At 42.6% G+C, this 22,132-nt stretch overlaps 1 protein-coding gene across 1 annotated transcript in view; it reads right to left on the bottom strand.

Moving 5' to 3' along the window:
- Positions 1-20,929, bottom strand: part of IL1RAPL2 (interleukin 1 receptor accessory protein like 2) — a 1,239,912-nt gene extending 1,218,983 nt beyond the window's left edge. Inside the window, exon 1 of the mRNA XM_069747077.1 lies at positions 20,369-20,929. The gene's annotated coding sequence lies outside the window, so the exon portion shown is untranslated. The remainder of the gene's footprint in view (positions 1-20,368) is intronic.
- Positions 20,930-22,132: the final 1,203 nt, after the last annotated feature.

Raw genomic sequence — 22,132 nt, forward strand, 5'->3', positions numbered from 1 at the left:
GACCTTGGAAACATATCTGAGATGTTTTGTTTCCGCTGACCAGGATGATTGGGTGTCATTTTTGCCGTTGGCTGAGTTCGCCCTTAATAATCGGGCCAGCTCGGCTACCTTGGTCTCTCCATTTTTCTGCAATTCTGGGTTCCATCCTCGTTTCTCTTCAGGACAGGTTGAGTCTTCGGACTGTCCTGGTGTGGATTCTGTGGTGGACAGGTTGCAGCAGATCTGGACTCAGGTAGTGGACAATTTGACCTTGTCCCAGGAGAAGGCTCAGCTTTTCGCTAATCGCAGACGCCGTGTGGGACCCCGACTTCGTGTTGGGGATTTGGTTTGGTTATCTTCTCGTCATATTCCTATGAAGGTTTCCTCTCCTAAATTTAAACCTCGTTTTATTGGTCCGTATAGGATTTCTGAGATTCTCAATCCGGTGTCTTTTCGTCTGACCCTCCCAGACTCCTTTTCCATACATAATGTATTCCATAGGTCGTTGTTGAGGAGATACGTGGCACCTATGGTTCCATCTGTGGAGCCTCCTGCCCCTGTTTTGGTGGAGGGGGAATTGGAGTATATTGTGGAGAAGATTTTGGATTCTCGTGTCTCTAGACGGAAACTCCAGTATCTGGTCAAATGGAAGGGTTATGCTCAGGAAGATAATTCCTGGGTTTTTGCCTCTGATGTCCATGCCCCAGATCTTGTTCGTGCCTTTCATGTGGCTCATCCTGGTCGGCCTGGGGGTTCTGGTGAGGGTTCGGTGACCCCTCCTCAAGGGGGGGGTACTGTTGTGAATTCTGTGGCTGAGTTCACTTCTGTGGTCACAAGTGGTATTGCAGTCTCTGGGCTTCCTCCCTCAGGTGTTTTGGTGAGCTCGTTGGCTGCCTTGCTATTTAGCTCCACCTGAGTCTGTCTTCCTTGCTCCTTGTCAATGTTCCAGTGTTGGATCTGAGCTACTGCATCTTTCCTTGGGCCTGCTGCTCTGCTAGATAAGTGCTTCTAGTTTGTTTTCTGTTTTTTTCTGTCCAGCTTGCTATTGTCTTTTGCTGGAAGCTCTGAGAAGCAGAGGGGTGCACCGCCGTGCTGTTAGTTCGGCACGGTGGGTCTTTTTGCCCCTTTGCGTGGTTTTCGTTTTAGGGTTTTTTGTAGACTGCATAGTTCTCTTTGCTATCCTCGCTCTGTCTAGAATATCGGGCCTCACTTTGCTGAATCTATTTCATTCCTACGTTTGTCTTTTCATCTTGCTAACAGTCATTATATGTGGGGGGCTGCCTATTCCTTTGGGGTATTTCTCTGAGGTAAGTCAGGCTTGTATTTCTATCTTCAGGCTAGTCAGCTCCTCAGGCAGTGCCGAGTTGCATAGGTAGTTGTTAGGCGCAATCCACTGCTGCTTATAGTTGTGTGAGGATAGATCAGGTACTGCAGTCTACAGAGATTCCACGTCTCAGAGCTCGTCCTATTGTTTTTGGTTATTGCCAGATCTCTGTATGTGCGCTGATTACTGCACGCTGTGTTGCCTGATTGCCAGCCATAACAAAGCCAGCAGGGACTTAGCTTCTGCTGGAGTAGACAGGTCACCAGAAAGATCCAAGAGCGAACTGAACCAGTACTGGAACATTGACAGGTGGCATGGAGTAACGATCTGGGTGGAGTTAAATAGAGCAGCCAGCCTAAGAATTAACCAGGTCACCTGTGGAAGGAACCTCAGAACCAGCAGCTCCACTCACAGCCACCAGAGGGAGTCCATGGACAGAACTCGCCGAAGTACCATTCATGACCACAGGAGGGAGTTCCAAAACAGAATTCACAACAGCACCCTCAGCCTAATACTTGGTTACACAACCTTTAGCCAAAATAACTGCAACCAACCCCTTCCAGTAACCATCAATGAGTTTCTTACAAAGCTCTGCTGGAATTTTAGACCATTCTTCTTTGGAAAACTGCTCCAGGTCCCTGATATTTGAAGGGTGCCTTCTCCAAACTGCCATTTTTAGATCTCTCCACAGGTGTTCTATGGGATTCAGGTCTGGACTCATTGCTGGCCACCTTAGAAGTCTACAGTGCTTTCTCTCAAACTATTTTCTAGTGCTTTTTGAAGTGTGTTTTGGGTCATTGTTCTGCTGGAAGACCCATGACCTCTGAGGGAGACCCAGCTTTCTCACACTGGGCCCTACATTATGCTGCAAAATGTATTGGTAGTCTTCAGACTCCATAATGCCATGCACACGGTCAAGCAGTCCAGTGCCAGAGGTAGCAAAGCAACCCCAAAACATCAGGGAACCTCCACCATGTTTGACTGTAGGGACCGTGCTCTTTTCTTTGAATGCCTTTTTTCTCCTGTAAACTCTATGTTGATGCCTTTGCCCAAAAAGCTCTACTTTTGTCTCATCTGACCAGAGAACATTCTTCCAAAACGTTTTAGGCTTTCAGGTAAGTTTTGGCAAACTCCAGCCTGGCTTTTTTATGTCTTGGGGTAAGAAGTGGGGTCTTCCTGGGTCTCCTACCATACAGTCCCTTTTCATTCAGATGCTGATGGAAGTACGGGTTGACACAGTTGTACCGTCGGACTGCAGGGCAGCTTGAACTTGTTTAGATGTTAGTCGAGGTCCTTTATCCAACATACGCACAATCTTGCATTGAAATCTCTTGTCAATTTTTTTTTTTTCGTCCACATCTAGGGAGGTTAGCCACAGTACCATGGGCTTTAAACTTCTTGATGACACTGCGCACGGTAGACACAGGAACATTCAGGTCTTTGGAGATGGACTTGTAGCCTTGAGATTGCTCATGCTTCCTCACAATTTGGTTTCTCAAGTCCTCATACAGTTCTTTGGTCTTCTTTTCTCCATGCTCAATGTGGTACACACAAGGACACAGGACAGAGGTTGAGTCAACTTTAATCCGTGTCAACTGGCTGCAAGATTTAGTTATTGCCAACACATGATTTTTCAAACAGTGCCAATACTTTTGTCCACCCCCTTTTTTATGGTTGGTGTGGAATTATATCCAATTTGGCTTTAGGACAATACCTTTTTGTATTTTTTCATTTAAGAAAAATTAAATAAAGATAATAACAAAGAATTTGTGTTTGCAATTATTTTCAGGAAGAAAATGAGTATTATCTGAATTGCAAGGGTGTCAATACTTTTGGCCATGACTGTAATATATAAATAATAGAGCTTATGCATGGAGTAATTTATTAAATAAGAGTTCATTTTTTATTTCTGAGAATTGAGATGTTGATTTTCTGCCAGAGAAAGCATCTACTTTGTTATTGTCTTGCAGCTAACATATATTCAAAGGTATACAATATAAAAATAGTTATCACATCAACAAAAGGTGTATGCTTTATCAAAAAAATAATATAGGTAGCCTTTCATCCTGTTTCATGAAATTCACTTACTACAAACTCCTTACTGTGCCACAAGTCAAGTCATTATATTCAGACTGACAATGGGATCTATGAAAATAATTGGCCAGAACAAGGACATGACAAGCTAGGAGGAAATTACAGCAGATGCCACTTATGGCTGTAAAGTCCCCTCTGGAATAGGAAACAATGAGGTCTCCAGTTCATCAAACATAGGATCCCCAATCAGGCAAATAGCACAGAGCTCTGAAAAAATGGGGTTCAAGACCTGTCAATATTATAAGAGGGATGGAGAAATTTCAAATGGTGCTTAAGGAGTTATTCCCATATTAACCGCTCACATATCTACAGGATGCAAAAAATGTAAAGTAAATGTGTATCCCAATCTTTTTCCCCTATGGTTAAAAGATTTTGAATCAGTATTCCCAATATGGATGGAAGTAACGCTAGGTGGACCACAGAGGCGCAGCAGAAGCAGAGCGGGCAACTGTTCTTGGCACACCCAGTATTTGGGGGGGGGGGGGAATCCCTTAGTGGCGCAATACTCTAGTTCTACCAAGCTGTTGTTTCAAATTAGACTAGGGAATAGATTATTAACCCCTTCCCGACCCATGACGCCACGTAGGCGTCATGAAAGTCGGTGCCATTCCGACCCATGACGCCTATGCGGCGTCATGGAAAGATCGCGTCCCTGCAGATCGGGTGAAAGGGTTAACTCCCATTTCACCCGATCTGCAGGGACAGGGGGAGTGGTAGTTTAGCCCAGGGGGGGTGGCTTCACCCCCTCGTGGCTACGATCGCTCTGATTGGCTGTTGAAAGTGAAACTGCCAATCAGAGCGATTTGTAATATTTCACCCATTATAACGGGTGAAATATTACAATCCAGCCATGGCCGATGCTGAAATATCATCGGCCATGGCTGGAAATACTAGTGTGCCCCCACCCCACCGATCGCCCCCCCACCCCCCCGATCTGGCCGGTACACTGCTCCGGCTCCCCTCCGCCCTGTGCTCCGCCCCCCCCGTGCTCGTGTCCGCTCCCCCGTGCTCCAATCACCCCCCCGTGCTCCAATCACCCCCCCTGCACTCCGATCCACCCCCCCCCGTGCTCCGTTCCACCCCCCCGTGCTCCATTCCAGCCCCCCCGTGCTCCGTTCCATGCCCCCCGTGCTCCGTTCCACCCCTCCCGCGCTCCGATTCCCCCCCCCCCGTGCTCCGATCCCCCCCCACCCCATCATACTTACCGATCCAGCCGTGGTCCCGTCCGTCTTCTCCCGGGCGCCGGCTGGCAGATTCGTTCCAAAGTGCATTTTGATCACTGAGATATAATCTCTCTCAGTGATCAAAATAAAAAAATAATAAATGACCCCCCCCCTTTGTCACCCCCATAGGTAGGGACAATAAAAAAATAAAGAAATTTTTTTTTTCCACTAATGTTAGAATAGGGTTAGGGGTAGGGTTAGGGTTAGGGTTAGGGTTAAGGTTAGGGCTAGGGGTAGGGGTAGGGGTAGGGTTAGGGGTAGGGGTAGGGGTAGGGTTAGGGGTAGGGTTAGGGCTAGGGTTAGGGCTAGGGTTAGGGCTAGGGTTAGGGCTAGGGTTAGGGCTAGGGTTAGGGTTAGGAATGTGCCCACGTATTCTGGTCCTCTGCGGATTTTTCCGCTGCGGAATTGATAAATCCGCAGTGCTAAACCGCTGCGGATTTATGGCGGATTTACCGCGTTTTTTTCTGCGCATTTCACTGCGGTTTTACAATTGCGATTTTCTATTGGAGCAGTTGTAAAACCGCTGCGGAATCCGCACAAAGAAGTGACATGCTGCGGAATGTAAACCGCTGCGTTTCCGTGCAGTTTTTCCGCAGCATGTGTACAGCGATTTTTGTTTCCCATAGGTTTACATTGAACTGTAAACTCATGGGAAACTGCTGCGGATCCGCAGCGTTTTCCGCAGCGTGTGCACATACCTTTAGAATTAGGCTATGTGCACACGGTGCGGATATGGCTGCGGATTCGCAGCAGTGTTCCATCAGGTTTACAGTACCATGTAAACATATGAAAAAGCAAATCCGCTGTGCCCATGGTGCGGAAAATACCGCGCGGAAACGCTGCGTTGTATTTTCCGCAGCATGTCAATTCTTTGTGCGGATTCCGCAGCGTTTTACACCTGTTCCTCAATAGGAATCCGCAGGTGAAATCCGCACAAAAAACACTGGAAATCCGCGGAAAATCCGCAGGTAAAACACAGTGCCTTTTACCCGCAGATTTTTCAAAAATGGTGCGGAAATATCTCACACGAATCCGCAACGTGGGCACATAGCCTTAGGGTTAGGGTTGGAATTAGGGTTGTGGTTAGGGTTAGGGGTGTGTTGGGGTTAGTGTTGTGGTTAGGGGTGTGTTGGGGTTAGTGTTGTGATTAGGATTATGGCTACAGTTGGGATTAGGGTTAGGGGTGTGTTGGGGTTAGTGTTGGAGTTAGAATTGAGGGGTTACCACTGTTTAGGCACATCAGGGGTCTCCAAACGCAACATGGCGCCACCATTGATTCCAGCCAATCTCGTATTCAAAAAGTCAAATGGTGCTCCCTCACTTCCGAGCCCTGACGTGTGCCCAAACAGTGGTTTACCCCCACATATGGGGTACCAGCATACTCAGGACAAACTGCGCAACAATTACTGGGGTCCAATTTCTCCTGTTACCCTTGTGAATCTAAAAAAATGCTTGCTAAAACATAATTTTTGAGGAAAGAAAAATGATTTTTTATTTTCACGGCTCTGCGTTGTAAACGTTTGTGAAGCACTTGGGGGTTCAAAGTGCTCACCACATATCTAGATAAGTTCCTTGGGGGGTCTAGTTTCTAAAATGGGGTCACTTGTGGGGGGTTTCTACTGTTTAGGCACACCAGGGGCTCTGCAAACGCAACGTGACACCCGCAGACCATTCCATCAAAGTCTGCATTTCAAAAGTCACTACTTCCCTTCTGAGCCCCGACGTGTGCCCAAACAGTGGTTTACCCCCACATATGGGGTATCAGCGTACTCAGGAGAAACTGGACAACAACTTTTGGGGTCCAATTTCTCCTGTAACCCTTGGGAAAATAAAAAATTCTGGGCTAAATAATTATTTTTGAGGAAAGAAAACGTATTTATTATTTTCACGGCTCTGCATTATAAACTTCTATGAAGCACTTGGGGGTTCAAAGTGCTCACCACACATCTAGATAAGTTCCTTTCAGGGTCTAGTTTCCAAAATGGGGTCACTTGTGGGGGGTTTCTACTGTTTAGGCACATCAGGGGCTCTGCAAACGCAACGTGACGCCCGCAGAGCATTCCATCAAAGTCTGCATTTCAAAACGTCACTACTTCAATTCCAAGCCCCGGCATGTGCCCAAACAGTAGTTTACCCCCACATATGGGGTATCACCGTACTCAGGAGAAACTGGACAACAAATATTGGGGTCAAATTTCTCCTGTTACCCTTGGGAAAATTAAAAAATTCTGGGCTAAATAATTATTTTTGAGGAAAGAAAACGTATTTATTATTTTCACGGCTCTGCATTATAAACTTCTATGAAGCACTTGGGGGTTCAAAGTGCTCACCACACATCTAGATAAGTTCCTTTGGGGGTCTAGTTTCCAAAATGGGATCATTTGTGGGGGGTTTCTACTGTTAAGCCACATCAGGGGCTCTGCAAATGCAACGTGACGCCCACAGAGCATTCCATCAAAGTCTGCATTTCAAAACGTCACTACTTCACTTCCGAGCCCCGGCATGTGCCCAAACAGTGATTTACCCCCACATATGGGGTATCAGCGTACTCAGGAGAAACTGGACAACAACTTTTGGGGTCAAATTTCTCCTGTTACCCTTGGGAAAATAAAAAAATTGCAGGCTAAAAGATCATTTTTGAGAAAATAATTTTTTTTTTTATTTTCATGGCTTTGCGTTATAAACTTCTGTGAAGCACTTGGGGGTTCAAAGTCCTCACCACACATCTAGATTAGTTCCTTTGGGGGTCTAGTTTCTAAAATGGTGTCATTTCTGGGGGATCTCCAATGTTTAGGCACACAGGGGCTCTCCAAACGTGACATGGTGTCCGCTAATGATTGGAGCTAATTTTCCATTTAAAAAGCCAAATGGCGTGCCATCCCTTCCGAGCCTTGCCGTGCGCCCAAACAGTGGTTTACCCCCACATATGGGGTATCAGCGTACTCAGGACAAACTGGACAACAATATTTGGGGTCCAATTTCTCCTATTATCCTTGGCAAAATAGGAAATTCCAGGCTAAAAAATCATTTTTGAGGAAAGAAAAATTATTTTTTATTTTCATGGCTCTGCGTTATAAACTTCTGTGAAGCACCTGGGGGTTTAAAGTGCTCAATATGCATCTAGATAAGTTCCTTGGGGGTCTAGTTTCCAAAATGGGGTCACTTGTGGGGGAGCTCCAATGTTTAGGCACACAGGGGCTCTCCAAACGCGACATGGTGTCCGCTAACAATTGGAGCTAATTTTCCATTCAAAAAGTCAAATGGCGCGCCTTCTCTTCCGAGCCCTGCCGAGTGCCCAAACAGTGGTTTACCCCCACATATGAGGTATCGGCGTACTCGGGAGAAATTGCCCAACAAATTTTATGATCCATTTTATCCTACTGCCCATGTGAAAATGAAAAAATTGAGGCGAAAAGAATTTTTTTGTGAAAAAAAATTACTTTTTCATTTTTACAGATCAATTTGTGAAGCACCTGAGGGTTTAAAGTGCTCACTAGGCATCTAAATTAGTTCCTTGGGGGGTCTAGTTTCCAAAATGGGGTCACTTGTGGGGGAGCGCCAATGTTTAGGCACACAGGAGCTATCCAAACGCGACATGGTGTCCGCTAACGATGGAAATAATTTTTCATTCAAAAAGTCAAATGGCGCTCCTTCCCTTCCGAGCCTTACCATGTGCCCAAACAGTGGTTTACCTCCACATGTGAGGTATTGGTGTACTCAGGAGAAATTGCCCAACACATTTTAGGATCCATTTTATCCTGTTGCCCATGTGAAAATGAAAAAATTGAGGCTAAAAGAATTTTTTTGCGAAAAAAAAGTACTTTTTCATTTTTACGGATCAATTTGTGAAGCACCTGGGGGATCAAAGTGCTCACTATGCATCTAGATAAGTTCCTTGGGGCGTCTAGTTTCCAAAATGGGGTCACTTGTGGGGGAGCTCCAATTTTTAGGCACACGGGGGCTCTCCAAACGTTACATGGTGTCCGCTAAAGAGTGGAGCCAATTTTTGATTCAAAAAGTCAAATGGCGCTCCTTCCCTTCCAAGCCCTGCCGTGCGCCAAAACAGTGGTTTACCCCCACATATGAGGTATCAGCGTACTCAGGACAAATTGGACAACAACTTTCGTGGTTCAGTTTCTCCTTTTACCATTGGGAAAATAAATTGTTGCTAAAAGATCATTTTTGTGACTAAAAAGTTAAATGTTCATTTTTTCCTTCCATGTTGCTTCTGCTTCTGTGAAGCACCTGAAGGGTTAATAAACTTCTTGAATGTGGTTTTGAGTACCTTGAGGGGTGTAGTTTTTAGAATGGTGTCACTTTTGGGTATTTTCAGCCATATAGACCCCTCAAACTGACTTCAAATGTGAGGTGGTCCCTAAAAAAAATGGTTTTGTAAATTTCGTTGTAAAAATGACAAATCGCTGGTCGAATTTTAACCCTTATAACTTCCTAACAAAAAAAAATTTTGTTTCCAAAATTGTGCTGATGTAAAGTAAACATGTGGGAAATGTTATTTATTAACTATTTTGTGTCACATATCTCTCTGGTTTAACAGAATAAAAATTCAAAATGTGAAAATTGCGAAATTTTCAAAATTTTCGCCAAATTTCCGTGTTTATCACAAATAAATGCAGAATTTATTGACCTAAATTTACCACTAACATGAAGCCCAATATGTCACGAAAAAACAATCTCAGAACCGCTAGGATCCGTTGAAGCGTTCCTGAGTTATTACCTCATAAAGGGACACTGGTCAGAATTGCAAAAAACGGCAAGGTCTTTAAGGTCAAAATAGGCTGGGTCTTGAAGGGGTTAAGGCCCCCAGCAATCCCTAGAATGGGGCACATGTGAGCTCCATGTGAATGAAGCCAAGATCGAGGATAGGCACCTGTTTGCCATTCAGTCTCCATGGGACTGTAGCCGGATAGCTCTGAGATGTTCAACCGTGCACATGGTCGACCTCCAGTCTATTGATAAGGGGTTTTACAGAGCTCTATTCTCAGGATTGCTGGGAGTTTTGGTGGTCTAAATCCTAGCATAAGTAGGATTTCCATTATCCTATTTTACAGATAAGGAACAATGTACTAACTAGGTGAAAATACTTTAAGGATCATGTTAAGATGTTTCATTTCTCAAAACTTTAAACTGTTTCCATATTGCCACTACAGTGTTTATATGAACATATAGGCATACAGAAGCACAGTAGAGGCCAGTGGCATAATTGGAGTCCAGTGCAAAATTTGACCTCAACCCCCCCCCCCCCCTGCATGTTGGACAAACAGACTGGCCCTTGTAACGTTCTAGATCCTATAAAGACATTTGTGTTTGCCCCTTGTCTCCATCCTGGGCCTCTTTCTGTTGCAATGTTCCTCATTCTGCCGCTCTTCTCCAACACACTTAAATAAAAAAAAGAGGCTAATACTCTGACCTTTCACCAGTCTCACGATGCGACCTTTCATCGCCTCCACAGTCACTGCAGATGCAGATCTCTAATTGGTGAGTAGCGCATGACATCACTGCCGGACTTTGGCCAGCGGCTTGTATTGCAGTGAAGGAAGCCAGCTGTTCTCTCTGCCATGATACATTTCAGCTGAACGTGCATCCTCAGGTGCACATCCAGCTGAAATAGGCGATGGCGTGAGCAGGTACGAGCCTGTCGCACCATCTGGGATTGAGATTGTTACTTCCTTGGTAGAGGCCTTTTGCATATGTACTGCAAGCAACACATTGCAGCTTCATACTAGACAAAGCCACAATATGGCAGAGTGCATGAGCCTCATGTGTTCAATGGCGGTGAACATTTCATGTAGAACACAACATAACAAGAATTCCATTTGTATAAAAATTATAGATCCGGTCACACTGTCCATAATTCAAAAGTAGTAAGAAATATAACTTCAATAAAAGATCAGAAATTACATTATGATTTATATTAAAAATTAGCATATTTAAATGGCTTCTCCCAATTATTTTATAGATTGTTATATACAACAAGTTGCAAGAGAAGATTTAGACTCTTGATTCATGACATCTGATTTTGGTAGTTGTTGATCTAAAGCAGTATTTCTAAAGTCCTATTTAGAGCAGCAATAAAATACTGTACAATATGATAAAACTAAGACTGAACATTGTGCCTTAGGAAGGGTTAGAGGAAAATCCCATAAAATGTAGGGCGTTTTTCTTACGCTTAATCAGCATCGGCATTTTGTTGGACATAACTTGTGGGCAAAGAGTTTTACAGAGTCTTTGTAATGGTGAACATTATGGTGATTTCTGTTAGAAATTCAAAGTTACCACAATTGTTCCCAATAACATCTAGACACAGACAAAAAGCGGTAACTTCCCTTCAAGTTTCCAACCTCCATCAGAGCTAATACATTATACACACACATTATATATATATATATATATATATATATATATATATACACATATATACACACACACATACATAGTACAAACATGCATAAAAACATAAATCAAATATTCACACACATACACTTTTTATGCGCTTATTCAGACAACTAGATGATTTTGTTGTTGTTTATCCATTCACTAGATGGTAGCCCGATTCTAACGCATCGGGTATTCTAGAATATGTATGAAGTTTATTTATGAGGATTTTAGAATAATACATTGAATACACAGGATTCGGCCAGCCGCGACCAATTAGCGAAGCGTGGTTCAAATCCCGTGCCAATTCGCGGCCGGACTGCGCCTGTCGCTGATTGTTCGCGGCCGGCCACGTAGTATATAGCACAGCCACGTAGTATATAGCACAGCCATGTAGTATATAGCACAGCCATGTAGCATATAACAGCCCACGTAGTAAATAGCAGCCACGTAGTATATTGCACAGCCCGCGTAGTATATTGCACAGCCCGCGTAGTATATTGCACAGCCCGCGTAGTATATTGCACAGCCCACGTAGTACATTGCACAGCCCACGTAGTATATTGCACAGCCCACGTAGTACATTGCACAGCCCACGTAGTACATTGCACAGCCCACGTAGTATATTGCACAGCCCACATAGTATATTGCAATGTGGGCATCATATCCCTGTTAAAAAAAAAAGAATTAAAATAAAGAAATAGTTTTATACTCACCTTCTGGAGCCCCCAGATTCAGGTGAAGGGTTTACCGATGCTCCTCGCGCGCTCCGGTCTCAAGAGTGCATCGCGGTCTCGCGAAATGATGATGTAGCGGTCTCGTGAGACCGCTATGTCATCATCTCGCGAGATCGCAATGAATGGAGCGGTCACCAGTGCGTCGCAAGGAGCGGGAAAGGCCTGTTCTGGATCCGAGGGGCCGACGGACGGTGAGTATATAACTTTTTATTTTTTTAAATTATTTTTAACATTAGATCTTTTTACTATTAATGCTGCATAGGCAGCATCAATAGTAAAAAGTTGGTCACACAGGGTTAATAGCAGTGTTAACGGAGTGCGTTACACCGCAGCATGTGAGCGCTGACTGGAGGGGAGTATGGAGTGGGCACTGACTGCGGGGAGGAAGGAGCGGCCATTTTGCCGCCGGACTGTGCCCGTCGCTGATTGGTCGCGGCAAAACAGCCACGACCAATCAGCGACTTGGGATTTCTGCTACAGACAGACAGACAGAAAGACCTACAGACAGAAAGACGGAAGTGACCCTTAGACAATTATATCCATTCATAGTTTTAACAGTCATACACTTTATTTTATATTTTGGAAATCTTCACTATATAAGGTCTTGTTTTTTTGGTGAAAATAGCTTCCGTTTTTTTTAACATACCGTTTGCACCAAAAAAGTATGCCAATGTTGCATTTCAGTTGACTTTTTTTGTGCGAGTTTAATGGGAAAAAATAAAAATGATGCTTTTTTGTTTACACTATTTATCGCTTTTTTTCATATTGGAGGGGTTGTTATTATAAGGATACCACATATGTTCACGTTAGCTACTGATTTGTGCAATATATTTTGATTTAAACAGTATTGAAAAACATTTATAATAATGACATATTTTTCAATATTTTTTACAGTAAAAGATATATATCTTGGTACCGTGTTAGCCAATAGATAGAAAAATATTTAGAATTGAGAGTCCTCAATGGTTGATACCTTTTAATGGCCAACTGAAAAGATGGTAGCAAATTACAAGCTTTTGAGACTACTCAGGCCTCTTCATCAGGCATAGACTAAAAGAAATTCTGAAAAATCACATGATATCACATCATGAATCATATCATATGTGATTCTTCAGAATTTCTTTTAGTCTATACCTGATGAAGAGACCTGAGTAGTCTCCAAAGTTTGCAATTTGTTACCATCTTTTCAGCTAGCCATTAAAAGGTATCAACTACTGAGGACTCTCAATTCTAAATATTTTTCAATATTTTTTAGCAAAGAAAAGTCAGAGTTTTATCTATACTCCAATATAGAGGTATATAGAGATGGATTGAAATATAGTGATGTGTCTCTATGTACCAGTACAATATGCCTGTAAAGAAGAAGAATACAATTTTGATCTTTAGGCAGGCAAAACGCTCCATCACTTAACAGTGCGGCCCCTGGCTCTTTGCTAAAACATTTCTACCATGCCAGAGGCTGCAAAATTAAATCATGGGAAAGGACACTCTTAAAGAAAACCATGTAATTAACTAGAAAAGCATCTTTCAAAGGGGCCATAAAATGTCAAGTTGAAGGAGATGTACCCACCAGAGACAAATGATCACATCTGTGTCCCAAATGAAAAACTTGCAGAGCAACTGACTCCACACCGTAATGGGCCCCTGTACAGCTCAACCGGCTACACATGTGGTCTATTGGACAGATATTGCTCGGACTGGATTCACCTGTGCAAAAGCCTTTGCATATTTCAGTATCAGCTATCTGAATTAAATTTAAGTAAATTGTCATGATCCAGACTGGGTTTTGAGTCCTGCCTTCCCCTTTTCCCGGTCTGGTCATGTCAGGGGTTAACTTCTCTCAGCCTCATGTCTGGTCTCAGGTTTGCTATGTATCGCCGCTGCATCCTACAGGCAGTGTCAGTTATAGTTCTGCCTACTGCATGAGTAGCTGACTCTGTTACACCCTGACTTGTCCTGCTGTTATTCCTGACTCGACCCGTGTGTGTTACACCCTTCTCCCTGTCCTGTCTCTGTGTGTCCCCTTTGTGTCTGGACTTCTTAGTACTTGAACTCAGCTTGGACCCTGACCTGCTTTTGTCTCTTGTCTTTGGCATATCTGCTCCTCACCATTACGGATCCCCTGGCTTGTCTCTGACCCTGAGTTTGCTTATTCCTTTGGTACTGTGCTACATTTGACCAGGTTTGTTTGACTTGTCTGCTGCCACCCAATGGTAGATTCGCTGCTGCATGGCAGGTCTGCTTCATCTGTGTGCATGACCTCTCTCCACTATCACCACCTAACGGAGCTAGCTTCTACCTGCATTGCAGCAGTATGATATAAATATTCCAATACTTTAGAAACAGCTTCCACTGTGAAAATGTACTTGTATTGCAGATTCGAAATTTACGAAACATCAATGCACATTTCCCTTCTTGCAATGCATTGGATGAGATGTGCATGAAATCCACACCTTTTCCGCTGTAGCATTAATCACTCTACATTTCACTGCTGTGGAAATTCGGCACAGTTACACCACATGGGAAAATACCATTATACTGCATATCTCCAATATTTTCCACTATAAGCCAGTACAATTTATAGTTGAAATTTTGCTGTATAATGTTTCATGGAGAGCAAAACTTTAGAAGAACAGATTGAGCCACAAATAATTGCATTTTTTTTGCCCGATAACAAAAGCGCAAAACAGGCCAACAATGGAGACTTGGATAAAATGACTCCTTGTCTTAGTGCCAGGGTAAAGTTTGATTTACTTTAGTGTTGTGCACCTCGTAACATTCTTAAATCACAGCAGCAGTGTGCGCAAGGAAGTTAAAATGTCAGCAATCTCAAGCAAAAACAGCATTCTTCACAGGGAGGCTATAAAGATGAAACACAGATGTCAAAATACAATAAATAGCACTAAATGGATTATGTCCAAACGAGAGAAAAACTAGATATGCTTCAATTGATCAATGCGATTAGGAACATAAATCTCGGCAGGTAGAAGCCTAGTAATAAACGACACACCCAGCCCCAGAGCATAAGGACAGGGAATTGATGGTATCGAGCAGTGAAGCTCAGGTGAATACTCCATTCCAGCTCCTTAAACACAGATTAGGCGCCATTTGGGCCTTTCATCAGCGGTATATGTTAGGAGTATTTCCCAGTGTATACCTACAATAGAAAGCCCCAATTATGCCACCGGCGCGTAGGCATTCAATGGTATATTTCTCTCTTACGCTCCCTTGGTGTAAAAAAAAAAAAACACTGCATAAATTTTAAATTTTTTCGGAAAAATGGTTGGATGTTCTCTTACTTCTAGTATGTTAGTAAGAGAATGGATGATACAGATGTCAGTGCTATGATGATGTATCTAAATGAAAACTGATAGAGGTTGCATTTGGGTTTTGAACAGAAACATATACTAATGGGAGGTGGTGGGGGAAGGAAATTGTCAATTTTCCTTTGCCTAAAAATTGAAAATACTGTTTAGTATTTTGAGTTTGACAATAGGCTTGACTTGAGACTGTTTGTACAAGGACACTTTAAGAAGGATAGGTCACACTTGGGCGCTGTCCTTGTCAGGACGGGAGATATTGCGTTGGGCAGATAGGGAACGTAGTTTTTCCTGTCTAACTTTATTTCCCTTTTCTCCCTCCTGCATGATGTGTTTGCTGATTGAAATCTTCTAATGGTAAGATCCAACCATTTTTTAACTTAACACTGGTTCACGTTAATATCTGTATAGGTCATCGCGAGCTATTGGCTGCCCATATTTTAATCTTGAATTTTAAAAGTTGTATGTTGTTATTTATGAAATCTGATCCTGCTTATGCCTACTTAGATTGATTGGAAAGGAACTAGTGAGAAATGAAGTCTCTTAAATATGTATCTGGCAGATTCATGTGAATAGATTGTGAGCCCTCGCGGGCAGGGTCCTCTCTAATCCTGTACCAGTTATGACTTGTATTGTTTAAGATTATTGTACTTGTTTTTATTATGTATATCCCCCCCTTACATCTAAAGCGCCATGGAATAAATGGCGCTATAACAATAAATAATAATAATCACATGACTGATTCGGTCCAAATTTAAAGTCTCCTGATTGCACTGAAAATACATTTTTTTATGCACTACTGTCTCTTGAGACCCCAAAGCATAATAAAAATGGAGTGGAGGGAAGGGGGTTTAAGAATAATACTCTATACTCATTTGTTCTATGTCTTATATTGCCTCTGCTGCCCCTACTCTACCATCATTGGGGCAGCACGGTGGCGCAGTGGTTAGCACTGCAGCCTTGCAGCGCTGGGGTCCTGGGTTCTAATCCCACCCAGGACAATATCTGCAAAGAGTTTGTATGTTCTCTCCGTGTTTGCGTGGGTTTCCTCCGGGCACTCCGGTTTCCTCCCACATTCCAAAGACATACTGATAGGGATTCTAGATTGTGAGCCCCATCGGGGACAGCAGTGATAATGTGTGCAAACTGTAAAGGAATATGTTAGCGCTATATAAAAAGAAAGATTATTATTATCATCTCTGCTGGTTTTTGGTACTTCCAGCGCTCCCTCTTCGGCAATGAGGCCTTCTAGCTTCTGTGTAAAATAGGATGCGCCTGAAGACATTCACAGAGGACCAGTGAGCTGTGGCATCACCATGCTCATGGAGACATCCGTGGAGCTCAATCCGATCACAGATTACAATGCGCGGACTGGCCACTGGTCTCCCAACTGGTGAGTAACAGCTTCATATATTTCTTTGAGGCGGTCACATTCAAGTATGGAGACCCGCGGCCAGTCCATACATCGCTGTCCGTGATTGAACAGGTGAGGGCCTAGGACAGTACTATAATGCATTTTATTCATTTAACTCTGTCCTGGCTCTCAAGAGACTCAGAAAAAAAATGGATGCCATTTTGCTTTAGATTTGTGTAAATCGAATCCTGAACATTTTGGATTTGCTGGTCTCTAAATGGAAATTATTATTTTGTCACAAAAATTATGGTGACAAATTTGTTACTTCATACTTTATAGTTAAATTGTGTTTTTTTGCTGTGTTTTGTATAATTGTGGCAAAGCCATGATAATAAAGAAGTCTAACTATATTCAGAACCAATAACATATGCATGTAGAAAAAAAATTGGAGTCTGGTTCAATAGGACTGTATTTTCCTTTTCTTTTTAATTTTTCAAAAGAAAATATAGTGAATACAAAAAAAAATTTAGATGGTCGACATGACCAAGTCGACGTGTTTCGACTACACTAAGCAGTCTTACTCATGACATATGTCATGTAACATAGCAACATAGTTATTAAGGTTGAAGGAAGACTTTAAGTCCATCTAGTTCAACCCATAGCCTAACCTAACATGCCCTAACATGTTGATCCATGTGAGCCGGACTCCATTTTTTTCTATTTTCCTTGATGTGAGGCCAGTGTCTGAGCCCCATGTGGATGAGCATAGAGCTACAAGGTGAGCTGGAATCAAGTTTTTATAACATATGCCTGTGGTTCGAATAGTTCACGTCATGAGACAAGCGATTGAGTCAGGATATTTGGCTGTATTATGAAAAATAAAATATGGCCTCTGTACAGTGGTGCAAATTAGCCTTTAGGTTATGTTCTAAAGACAAAAAACCCTCAAATTTGTGCCAATCTTAAAATATAAACATGAGATCCAGAATAATGGCCTATATATCCAGAAAATAAATGACCACCTTGATTTCTGCTTTATTTTCTTATCTAGATTTGAAATGATGTACTGACAACCTTTCTGGCCTCTATTTTACTGCTTAAAGGGAACCTGTCACCCCGTTTTTAGAGATTGAGATATAAATACTGTTAAATAGGGCCTGCGCTGTGTGTTACTATAGTGTATGTAGTGTACCCCGATTCCCCACCTATGCTCAGAAATAACGTACCAAAGTCGTCGTTTTCGCCTGTCAATCAGGCTGGTCAGGTCGGGTGGGCGTGGTGACATCGCTGGTTCTTCCTCAGCTTTACGTTGGTGGCGTAGTGGTGTCCGCTTGTTGAGGTGACTAATCCACTGTGGGCACGTGAACAAGCAGCGCGCGATCTGCGCTGTCATCCCTTTCTTCGGTGGGGGCGGCCATCTTCCTGGGGCCGCGCGTGCGCAGATCGAGTGCTCTGCTGCACGGGGCTTCAGGAAAATGGCCGCGGGATGCCGCACGTGCGCATTAGAGATCGCGGCGGCCATTTTCCCAAAGCCGAGATGCAAACTCGGCTTTGGGAAAATGGCCGCCGCGATCTCTTCTGCGCACGCGCGGCATCCCGCGGCCATTTTCCTGAAGCCCCGTGCAGCAGAGCACTCGATCTGCGCACGCGCGGCCCCAGGAAGATGGCCGCCCCCATCGACGAAAGGGATGACAGCGCAGATCACGCGCTGCTTGTTCACGTGCCCACAGTGGATTAGTCACCTCAACAAGCGGACACCACTACGCCACCAACGTAAAGCTGAGGAAGAACCAGCGCTGTGAACACGCCCTCCCGACCTGTCCAGCCTGATTGACAGGCGAAAACGGCGACTTTGGTAATGTATTTCTCAGCATAGGTGGGGAATCGGGGTACACTACATACACTATAGTAACACACAGCGCAGGCCCTATTTAACAGTATTTATATCTCAATCTCAAAAAACGGGGTGACAGGTTCCCTTTAAAAAGCCAAGTTTCATCTATTAGCACAGTGTTCCCCAACTCCGATCCTCAAGAGCCACCAACAGGTCATGTTTTAAGGATTTCATTAGTATTGCACAGGTGATTGAATGCTTGCCTGTCCAGGTGATGCAATTATCACCTGTGCAATATAGCATGTTAATTTATTATCAGCTGTGCAGTTGTTTAATGGGCTAAAACAGATGCACATAACGCAAACATTGGTGCAAATCTACACCTCCTTATAACATTCAGGGGTAGATGTGAAAAATTACACGCATTTTATCAGGTTTTGTTTAGAAATGGTGTTGGAAATACCAATCTTGTAGATCTACTTCAGCCTAAGCAACTTATTTCCTACCTACTGTATAGATTATAATTGTTCGATCACTTGGGTCCCGCTGCTAGGACCCCCATTGATTGCTGGAATACTGAGCTTCATTCAGCTCCTTTTCTTTTTTTAAACTGGTTCGTCCCTGCCCACAAGATCTCAATCAGAAGTAATTGAGTGGAGATGTAGGTCGCACATGGGCCTTGCCGCTCCATTCAAGTCCATGACACTGACAAAGAGTCAAAAATATGATGCTCGCCAGTCTCTGGATTTGTCCAGGGTCATTGACTTGAATGGACACCTACAAACTTTGTATAAACACCCATTTAGATAATTATATTACAAATTTAACCCAAGACTCCATACTCTACCTCTGATTTTATAAAAGGGAAACATTCATTTTTTTCACTAATTTAATGCACATCCTGCTATAGAGAGGTTCTGCACTAGAAGCAATGGTAATACATTGTCACATATGGTGCCACATAGAGAGTACACACACTGCACGGATTGTGTCATCATCATGTTTCTTTCCGTACTCTCTCAAACTTCTTCCACTTATTTCCCATTGTGTTTATAATCTAAAAAGGGATTTGATACATAGGGGGGACAAACTATTCCTTTTTACTCAGGCTGGAACACAGATAATGATATGATTAATTTGGGCATGTGATTAAGCCCTAAGTAAAAAAAAATCTCCAGGTTTCTTATTTTCTATCTTGGGAGATAATAGCCATATAATGGACTCCCAGTTGGTATTACAATGTATCTCACATTAGTTGCAATGTGTTGCCCCAATAATGTGACACAGAGATTGATGGTGCTATAAATATATAGTATCAATACTTTTTAATAACACTAAAGTGGAAATATATTATTATTTTGTTTCTAAGACTGCAAGACTGTACTTGATGATCGGATAATAAAATCAGAGTCAAAAACTTTCCGCAGTAATGACAAACATGAGCACAGTGATGTGATATCATGATAATACTGTATATAAAATGCCATCACATGATGTTTCTGCATATGGCAATTTACCATATAAATAAAACTGTTTATAGCCATAACTATATTTAAGAATAAACTACCCAATTATAAAGTGAATGTGTAATCCATGCATGAAGCAGTTCATGACAACAATGCACACAATTTGGTTTGCGCTCGATCATTTAATTCAGAATTTTTCAATGAGCTTCACACAGACTTATACCCCGAACTCCGAGTACTAAACCTATTTCACAATTACTGTCGGCGCTCTATCAAAATTGTTTAAGATGCCAATAAATGGTTGTAATAATTCATACCTCTCCAAGGGATTGCATCTGATCCTTTTGTTGCCACAGTATAGGGTTGTGAAAACTTTTGGGCTCAAATTGTGCAAGAAAATGTAACTAATAATAACCCCTGATTTACCAAATAGAAGGTCGTGCAGCCTTTTAAAAGGGGGAGATACAAAAAAAGCACTGCTTGCAGATACAAACAAGATTGTACAAAGAATTCACAAGAATTCCAGTTGTGTCATTCCCAATAACTCCTGACAGGTATTATTCTAGGTCAAACTTGTAATAGGAGGAAGCCACTGCAGAACGTTCTGTAAACAAAGGTTCCAATGTTTGTAAATAGAATCTTACCTGAATCTTCAATGCACTGAACTCAGGATGGAGGGAGCCAACACTCCAGGGATCCCACACATTTGCTTATAGTGCCTTTACAGATCTTTAACATGAGGCAGCCATGTGCATTTCTGGGTTCATTTTCCTCCTTGCCTTTGTAACTTTTGCATCCAGTTAGAAAGTCTTCCCTCCTTGACAACTCTGTATCTCCTCCAAGTCACACAACAGATATTGCTCATTTAAAGCCAGAGTAATCCAGAGTAAACCAGGACCCCTGATCCCTGAGAAGTCAACTCAAACACTTGATGTCAATGAAAGCAGAGCTGCATCAGCCAGTGCACATGGATGTCATGTGTGTAGCCTGCAGACACGTGTTGGTTGTAAATCCCCTGACAAAGTATAGCAAGGCTCAGCTCTGAAGCAGCATTCCACATAGCAGGGCAGATCCAGGAGTTGGGGGGCTGCAGATCACTCCATGCTGGGGAAGGTGCTCAGGTCCCAGCCACATCTGCTGCTGTATTGATGATAGTGAGGGCTGCAGACTGCTGCCTCCTTCTATTGCAGGCGCTCAGTTCCCCTGCCTGATGGACAAGCTGCCTGCAGTCCAATGCTTAGCACAGAGGGGAGGGCTCAATATGCTTCATAGACTCACATTCTGCTTAAAGTTACAGTGACATATTGCTGCAATCATCCCAGTGACACACAGGTCTTGTACAGCAAACAGATTATCATTAGTAATTAATCACTAGTATCATGCAATGTTGCTCATTCCCACAGTACATTATAAGATTGCTGTTGGTGATCAGAGCTGGTTCATCTACATTGCATGAGATCTATATCTGGACACAGAGAGACTGAATTGTACCATTTAATTGGACTTTTGTACACATAGGTTACTAACATAATTGGCTTTTTTTAATTAAATATTCACATCTGAGTCAGACTCCCCCCCCCTCATAGATTGATATAACGAAACACTCCAAGAAATCACATCTATAAGAAGCCCATTCTTTCATCAAGATCAGATTTGCTGTGGCAGATTTTTAATATCCTTTAAGTATTTTCTAAAGTAGCTGTTCCACAATTCAAGGTAAATAAGTAAGCAAAAAACTACTAAGTCTGAATATATCCTGATAGTCAGTGTATATTGTCTTCTTCCGCTAGTGGACCACTCCTCTAAAATATAGTTTTTCCAATGCATTGTTCAAGGGTTGTTTTAAATAGATCTTCCTGGAAATAAGACTTATCTTACAATTATGAGGATATTAAACAGTTTATCTGGAATATTTTTTAATTTGAGCATACGCTTGACAAAATAGAACCGGAAACCCACACCAATACTCACCCTCCTGAGTTCCAGCACGGTCTCTCTAAAAAAAAAATTATCTGGTCTTTATTGACAGGCTGCACAACTGCACCACATGTCACCACTGCAGTCACTAATTGCAGTTTTACTATAACAAGCATAGTGACTGGTTGCAGTGGTCGCCGCGCGCTCTAGTCATGATGACACCACTGCAGCCCCCGTAGCAGCAGCTCAGAGGAAGCACTGGCACTGGTACTGGGGAGTGTTTGTTATTTTCTACTTTTATAACTGTATGCACAATGAAAATGTTCTTTAGTGAGCAGTAGTGCAATGTAGAGATGAGAAAATTGATTTGAAATTACTTGATTTTAAATCAATTTTGGAGAATTTGCAGTTGTCATAGAATTTGAACAATTTACAATTTAATTTATGCAAATCAACAAAAATGTAGAAATGATTCACAAGCAAATTAACTT

The sequence above is a fragment of the Ranitomeya imitator genome, chromosome 2 (assembly GCF_032444005.1).
Source record: "Ranitomeya imitator isolate aRanImi1 chromosome 2, aRanImi1.pri, whole genome shotgun sequence".
NCBI classification, from domain to species: domain Eukaryota; kingdom Metazoa; phylum Chordata; class Amphibia; order Anura; family Dendrobatidae; genus Ranitomeya; species Ranitomeya imitator.